This window comes from Heterocephalus glaber, unplaced genomic scaffold (genome assembly GCF_053883595.1).
Source record: "Heterocephalus glaber isolate CG9 unplaced genomic scaffold, H.glaber_assembly_v1.0 deba00001431, whole genome shotgun sequence".
Lineage (NCBI taxonomy): Eukaryota > Metazoa > Chordata > Mammalia > Rodentia > Bathyergidae > Heterocephalus > Heterocephalus glaber.
In genome coordinates, this window is record NW_028258295.1 from 1,167,448 (window position 1) to 1,176,450 (window position 9,003).

A 9,003-nucleotide genomic window follows, 5' to 3' on the forward strand; every position below is an offset into this window, starting at 1 on the left:
GGATTTTGCTTCTTGACCCATTCTGCCAGTCTATTTCTTTTGATTGGTGAATTGAGACCATTAACGTTGATGGTTATAACTGAAATGTATTGACTTGTCATTGCCATGACTTTTTTTTTTTCTTTGGGTTCTCCTCCTTTACATTTAATTTCTTGTCATGCCAGATGGGTTCATTCTGCTTTGCTTCCTGGGGTTGTGATCTTCAATGTCTGTTCCTAGGATATTGTGTAAAATTCTTTGGAGTGCTGGTTTGGTATTCATGAAGTTCCTAAGGTGCTCTTTGTCATGAAAGTATCTTATTTCTCCATCCATTTTGAAAGATAGTTTTGCAGAGTACATCAATCTGGGTTGGAGGCTGTTTTCTTTTAGGTCTTGGAATATGTTACTCCAAGCTCTTCTTGCCTTGATGGTTTGTGTTGAGAAGTCTGCTGTGATTCTGATGGGCTTTCCTTTGTATGTGATTTGTTTCTTTTCTCTGACTGCTTGGAGAGCTTTGTTCTCCTGTTGTGTTTCTGGAATCTTAACAATTATATGCCTATGTGTAGATTTTTTTTGATCAAGGCTATTTGGAGTCCTATGTGCCTCACTTATCTGTATGTCAAGCTCTTTCCCCCTGCTTGGGAAGTTTTCTGACATTATTTCTGTGAAGAGATTTTTAATGTCATCTGCACTCTCTCCTGTTTCTTCATTGAGCCCAATCAGTCTTATGTTATTCTTCTTTGCATCATCTAGCAGCTGCTGGATTGATTTCTCATGTTCCCTTATAATTTGGAAGCAATTTTTCTTTTCCTGGTCACTAATTGCAATCTTATCTTCTATATCTGAAATTCTGTCCTCACACTGGCTCATTCTGCTGTGTAGCCTTTCAATGGAGTTTTTCATGTCCTGAAAATCTATTTGCATCTGTTTTATGGATTCCATTTGTTTCTTATGTTGGGATTCCATCATGTTCCTGAGCTCTTCTCTAGATTTATTAATCATGTCTTGCACTAGGTTCACAATTTCTCCTGTTATCTGAGAAATTATTTCTGATTTCATTTTTTCCAGATCCCCTTTTGTTGCCAGTTCAGTGGGTCCAGGTGGTTGAGTATCAGAGTGTTCCATCTCATTTCCCTTTGGGGTTGCTGTAGGTGATCTGGAAGTCTGGTTTTGAGACTTATTTATGTGTTTTCTCATTTCGACTGGGGCGGGGGACTGTTAGCACCTGCACAGATTACCTCCTCTGAGCTGGGTGAGGTAGAATGGGGCTGGGAGCAGCGGTAGGGAAGATGACCCAAAAGCCCTTTCCTGTGAGCTGGGAGCAGCGGGGGTATGGTGGTCTGGAAGCCCTTTCCTCTGGACCAGGTGCAGTGGCATGGCAACTCAGAAGCCCCTACCTCTGGGCCGGAACAGCAGGACTCAGTACCTTGGTCTGGTGGTGTGGTGTCCTCTGCGTCTTTGTAGTTTGGAACCAGGTCTGATCCTGTTATTCTATAGATTTACTTTCAGTCTAGATTTTCCTTTGGTGGTTCCATGATTGTTAAATGAATTACATTAATAGATTTATGTTTTTAGGGTGGAAAAATATGGATGAGATATAATTTGCCATATAAATCTTCTGTAAGTGTATAATTTAGCAGTAATTAGTACATTAAAAGTGTTGTACAACAAACACCACCATTTCTAGAACCTTTTTACCAATCCTATAAATTAATTTTGAAAACGCACACTAAAGCCTAATTTTATCTATTTCTAGGTTTCAAGTCATTGATATGGTCAATTGACTGAGTTTGAATGTAAGGACCATATTAGCAAAATCCTGCATGGGTAAAATTTCTCAGAAATATACTTGCTGGAATAGTAACACTGAGACAGATTTCTCAGTGTAGCAGTCATGCCAGTGGTTGTAGATCTTCTGCAAATAGTTAACATCTAAAAGCCTAATAATCGTAACTGGTTACTCATTCAGATCATTTCAGGTTTTGGGGAGTGGATGAACATCACAGTGTTTGTCTTCTCTGCTCCTATTCTGCCTTCTCCTGCCAATAGACTAGGTGGCCCTGTTGCATGGGTGGTTATGTTGCCTAATCTGAGCCAATCGTGGTACTCCATGTCTGGGCTATAGTGATCAGTCCTGGTTAGACAGCGTGCAAAGCAGGGTGTACAGAATTTTTCCTTGGGATTCTTCAAGCTTTAGTTGAGAATAGAGAATCTTTATTTTTCTCTTGCTATGGAAAATCAGGCTATAAATTTGGTATAACCACAAGTTAGGTATCTCATCCTATTAGGTAAGATGGTTTAGGAAAATATATCTAATGTTCACAAGGAAACAGCAATGAGAGATAAAGAGAGAGGCCCTTAGCACATTTAACATTTGGTTAAGTTGTCCTTAAGGCCATATCCACTCCTACCCATTCAGCTGTTGGATTATCATGATCTCTTTGCTTGAGTCATTTTGAATTGTGTTTTTGACTCTGTTAACAAAGAGTTCTGATCAATACAGTAAAATTTATAGTTGTAACCAAACTATATATTTTGATCAGTAATACAAATGGTTACCCATGGTTGTGAACCTGTGACTTTATGATTCAAACACAAGGAGACAGGAAGGCAGTGTTTCCTAAGTCCACGCATCTGTTAGCTCAACCACTGGTCTATCCATTTTTAAGCCCCATGGACACACATATATGTGAGTAGAAAGCAACAACTTTTAAGTGCTATCATCTTTTCTGTTTTTTGAAATCCTATTTATTGTCAAAAATCGTGAACATACAATTTCATGAGACAGAAGAAACTCCATTTTAAACAGCAAGGGACTACAAGGAATTGGGTACTTATATAATTTGTCATGAGCTGGAGGAGCAAGCTGTGGGCAGGACCTCCAGGAATGGTTCTTAAAAATGCTATGGTTTTGATACTCCAGGGGAATTTTTATGTCTCCCAATCAGGGTGGAGAGGAATCAGGAGGCTACCCATGGTACTATTGTCTTCACACTAGGAATTAGGAGAATAATGATGTCTTCACCACTGCCTTTAATCACCCACAAAGTTAGTTATTACGAAAATATGCTGCTGAAGAAAATTCCAAGTCTCCACAATTGTCCTTTCCAGGATACTGAGAATGGCTTTCATCTTTCCCCCACTTTTCAACCCTTATGAGTGCCTAGAAATGTATACCAGATATAACTAGTTAACAGAGAACTTCTGGGAAGATGGTGGAGTAGTGAACAGCAGAGAAAGAGCATCTCTGAAATTTGGTGTCCAGACACTGGAATACAGTAACATGAGGAAGAGACAAAGGAGGGAAGTGGGTCTCTGAGACCCAGCAACGATCTGAAGCAAGAATTGAAGCCCATGGAGAAAGTGAAGAGAGAGACTTCAATGAAGAAGAAGGAGGTGGCAAACAGCACTATCCCTCTGAGCCCTGACTCACTGTGTGGGAAGGGTGGGTGGAACCTGCAGATGCATGGTTACTATTGGAGACCCCAAAGGCCTCCATGGAGAAATATGCCAGTGGAACAGATTAATGGACACAGCAGACTGCAGTGGCTGGTGAGTTATTCAGGTTCAGATGACTTCCAGGAGAGGGTGATTGACAAGTAGCCATCTTGGAGAGGAACCAACTGAGCTCAGAACTCAGGGCAGCTGTGGGATCCAACTAGCAGCTCCAGTGTCAGGGAGAGTCTGCTGAGTCAAGTCAGTAGGAGGACAAGGAGCTGAGTTTCAGCTGGCAGAGAGCTGAGTTCCAGCTGGCAGGTGGCACACAGAGTATCTGGAACAAATTGAGTCCCAGCTTCTCAGCCAGAAACCAGCTTGAAGTGGACATTTTTTTCTTTTCTTGTTTTTGTTTTTTCTTGATCATTCTTGTTTTTATGAGTGAGAGCATTGTTTCTAGTTTTGTTGTTATTGTTCTGTTCTTTTTATTTCTTTATTCTTTTTTTCCATCCTACCTTTTTCACCAGCTTCCCAAAGTTTTTCTAATCTTTGTGTGTGCTCCAGCCTTGCTTCTAATCTCTTCCTCTTCTTCTGTTTCTTTATTCTTCTCCCTAATCCCTTTAAAATTTTCTCCTTTGAAAGTAAAATTGGCATACTGAGGATTTAATTACTGTATAGAATTTTTAGGTTTGTTTTAGATTTTGTTATATAACCATAAATCTAGTTCATATGGTTAAAGGTAGCAAATTAATAGTTACCACAGCTTATCATTTCTAGGCATTGTTTGGTGCTATTGTTATTGGTGATTGTACTACCTTAGCTAAAGTGACATAATTGTATGGTATGCCAAGACTGAGTTTGCCTAGGATTCATAAACAATACCAATGCTAAAGAATGAGGGGCTGGGGCAAATAGGGAGCAACTTCTCATTCCCAATAAATTGAAGAGGTAGGATCTTCAAAAACCTAAAATCCACCTACACCTGGAAGACATCTCTGAGAAGTAGTCATTTCCTAAGTATTCTAAATACTAGCAATAAAGCTACTTGGAATAAACAATTTATAAGCATCAACCCAGGAATTAAACTAAAAAAATAGAAAATAAGAAAACATGGAACCAAGATGCAGTTCCAGACTTCCAGCTAACCAAAGACAAACCCATGGAGCAATGAGGTGAAACAAATCAAAAGGCACCAATCTGGAATCTTGGAAGTGACAACAGAAGAAGTAACAAAGCAGATGAATGAAGCTCTAGAAAAAATTCAAGTCAGAAATAATTTCCCAGATAACTACAGAGATAGGGATGAGAATAAAAGATATGCTTAGTGACTCTAGAGTAGATACAGATTTAAAAAATAGAAGAGTTTAGGAAAATGATAGAAACCATGAACACCCAACATATGAAAGAAATGAAATCCATGAAACATATTTAAACAGATATTCAAAGGATTAAAAAATTCCATTGAAAGTATATGCAGTGGAATGAGTCAATGTGAGGAAAGAATATCAGATATAGAAAACAGGATTGTGGTTAGCAATCATAAAAAGAAAAATTTCTTAAAAATAACAAGGGACCATGAAAAATCAATCCAACAGCAGGTAGATGATGCAATGAAGAATAACATAAGATATGTATCAGTGAAAAAGCAGGATATAGCTCAAATGACATAAAAAACTTGTTCATAGAATTAATGGGAGAAACTTCCCAGGCATAGAAAAAGAATTTGACATACAGATAAGTAAGACACTTAGAACTCCAGTTAGCCATGATTAAAAAACACTATACAAAGGCATATAATGTTAACTTTCCAGAAATTCAATATAAGAACAGAATACTAAAAGCTGTTAGAGAAAAGAAACAAATCACCTATAAAGGAAAGCCCATCAGAATCACAGCAGACTTCTCAACCCAAACCTTCAAGTAAGGGAGAACTAAGAGTGAAGTATTTCAAGCCCTAAAAGAAAATAACCTCCAACCTAAATTGATGTACTCTGAAAAACTATCTTTCAAAATTGATGGAGAAATAAGATACTTCCATGACAAAGAACATCTGAGGAAATTCATGACCACCACACCAGTGCTACAAAATGTTCTGAAGGACATTTTAGTCTGAGATAATAAGGACTATAACTCCATGAACACCAACAGAATGAACCCCAACAGGCAAGGCAAGAAATTAAACAGTGGGGAAAAATACTGAACCAATAACAGGAAAATAACATGACAAGGATAAGTAAATATGTATCAGTTATATCCATCAATGTAAATGGTCTAAATTAACCAATCAAAAGAAGCAGACAGGCAGAATGTATGAAGAAGCAAGATCCAACAATGTGCTGCATACAAGAAACACATTTAATTCAAAAGGGAATTCATAGACTGAAAGTCAAAGGATGAAAAACAGTACTCCATGTGACAGGAACCTGGAAAAAAAGCAGGAGTAGCTATTTGCAGACAAAGTGAATTTCAAGCCAAGACTGATTAAGAAGACAAAGAAGGTCACTACATCCTTGTATAGGGAACCATCCAAGAGGAAGAGATAATAACCATAAATGTAAATGCAGCAAGTACAAATGCCCCAACTATGCAAAACAAATATTAAGGAACATGAAAAACCAAATAAACACTAATACAATTATAATGGGGGATCTCAATACCCAACTGTCACAATAGACAGATCAACTAGAAAAAAATCAGGAAAGAAATATCAGAACTGAAACAAACTTTTGAAAAAATGGACTTAGTAGATGTCTATAGAGTATTCCACTCCACAACATCAGAATACATATTCTTCTCCATTCCTTATGAAACTTTCTTTAAAATTGACCACATACTAGCTCATTCTTAAGCAAATGCAAAGGAAATGAAATTATCACATGCATATTATCAGGCCATAGTGCAATGAAATTGGAAATCAATGGCAAAAGAAACCACAGGAACTTCATGAATATATGGACATTAAATAACACCCTCTTGAACAACTAATAGGTCACAGATGAAATTAAAGAAGAAATTAGCAGTTTATACAATTAAATGATAATGCAAATACAACATATTGGAAATTATGGGACATAATGAAAGCTGTCCTAGGAAGTAAATTTATAGTGCTGAATTCCCATATCAGAAAAACAGAGCTCAAATAAACAACCTAATATTGAACTTCAAGCTTCTACAAAAAGAAGAGCAAGTCAAGCCCAAAGATCATGTGAGGGAGGAAATTAAAAAGATCAGAGTAGAAATTAATCCAACATAGACTAAGAAAACAGTATAAAATAATCAATGAATCAAAGAGTTGGTTCTTTGAAATATTAAATAAAATTGACAAACCCTTAGCTAACCTTATAAAAAAAAAGAAGACTCAAATCCATACAAGAATAAGTGAAAAGGGTGAAATCACAACAGATCCTAGAGAAATCCAGAAGACCTTCAATACCTACTTCAAGAACCTATATTCTAATAAGATGGAAAACACAGAAGAAATGAGAAATGGACAGATTCCTAGATACATATGAACTACCAAAGCTGAGTAAAGAAGATATACAAATTCTAAATAACCCAATATCAGTCAATAAAATTGAAGATGTAATTAAAAGTCTACCAACAAAGAAAAGGCCAGGCCCTGACAGATTCAGTGAATTCTACAAGAAATTTAGAGAAGACCTAATGCTGCTACTTCTCAAACTCTTTAATGAAATTGAAAGGGAAGCAATACTCACAAATTCATTCCTGTAAGCAACCATTACTCTGATACAAAAACTGGAGAAGGATCCAACCAATAAAGAGAACTACAGGCCAATATCTCTAATGAACATAGAGGCAAAAATCCTCAATAAGATACTGGCAAACAGAATCAGCAAATCATCAAGAAGATTATATACCATGACCAACTAAGAGTCATCCCAGGGTTTCAGGGATGGTCCACCAAATGCAAAACAAATGTGATACACCATGTTAACAGAGCCAAGGACCAAATCCATATGATCATCTCAATAGACGCAGAAAGAGCATTTGACAAAGTACAACATTCATTCATGATAAAAACCCTACAGAATATTGGAATAGATGAACTTTATGTTAATCTGATAAAAGCCATCTATGACAAACCAACAGCCAACATCATACTAAATGGACAAAAAGTGAAAGCTTTCATTCTAAAATCAGGAACAAGACAAGGATGTCCACTGTCACCATTCTAATTCAATATAGTTTTAGAAATATTAGCCAGAGCAATTAGACAAGAGAAAGAAATGAAAGAAATAAGGATAGGAAAGAAAGGAGTTAAATTGTCATTACTTGAGGATGACATGATACTCTATATAGAAGACCTCAAAAACTCCACCAAAGGACTTTTAGATTTAATAAAAATTTCAGTAGTGTAGCTGAATACAAAGTCAACACTCAGAAGCCCACCAATCTGCCCAGAACCACTCTGCAAGGAGGCCCACCCCAGACTGTGCCATTGGCCTGCACCTTGGACTGTGCAGGGATTTGGATCTGCATGGCAGAGGTGCCAGGGGCCATACAGGCCATTGTTATGAGTTTGAGAAGATAGAGCAGCTGTGAACAGCAGAGAGACAGCCTCTTGGAGACTTGTTGATGAAAATTGATGCCCACTGGAAAAATGAAGAAAGTCTGCAGACTAGAGCAGTTGGTGAGTTGGTGGGATCAGCATCCCCCTACATGAACCCAGAAGAGGGGCTTGAACCTGCAGTAGAACCTTGCAGAGTTCCAACCCACAGGAAATCAGAGAGGTCAACTTGGGCCTTGCAGCCAGAAACCAGCCTGAATCTCAGTGGACTACAACTGACTCACCAAGCCTAATCAACATTGATCTGCATATTGTTGCCCATGTTATCTCCTGGTGACAGCAGAGACATGGCCTGAAGCCCTCCAACCTTTCCCCACTTTCTTCTCCTTTCTTATTCTTTTTCATTTCTCTCCTTTCTTCTTCCTGTTTCAATCCTATTTTTTTTGTTTTTCCTTTCTCAGTCACTTATTTTTGTAGGAGAGTGAATACAGTTTCTAGTTTTCCTATTGCTGTTAGGCTGCTCTGTTCTTGTTTTCATTCCTTCCTTCTCTCTTTTCCTTCTGTCTTCACTAGTTTCCCAAAATTTGCATGATCTTCCTGTGTCTTCTAGCACCATTTCTACCTTTTCCCTCTCCTTCTCTCTCTCTATCCCCCTCCCCCACAACTCCTTCTAAGTCTTCATCCCTGAGGTAAATTCCCTATATTGAAGAGCTTATTTATTGCAAACATATTTCTGGTTGGTCCTTAATTTTAATCTAGCTCATGCAGTTAAAGGTGACAGATTAATAGTTACAATAATTTGTCATTTTCTAAGCTGTGTTTGATGCTATGGTTGATGCTGATTGTATTACTTGGGTCAAGATGATGTGATTGTTCTCATCAGTTGTCCTTCTTGGGATACCAAAACTGAGATTTCCCAAGGGTTATTACAGACTCAAAATCTAAAGACCAGCTATACCTGGAAGATATCTTTGAGAAGTAACCATTTCCTAAGTAAGCAATAAAGATACTCATAATAGCTGACATAGAAGTATCAACACAGGAATTAAAACAAAACCATC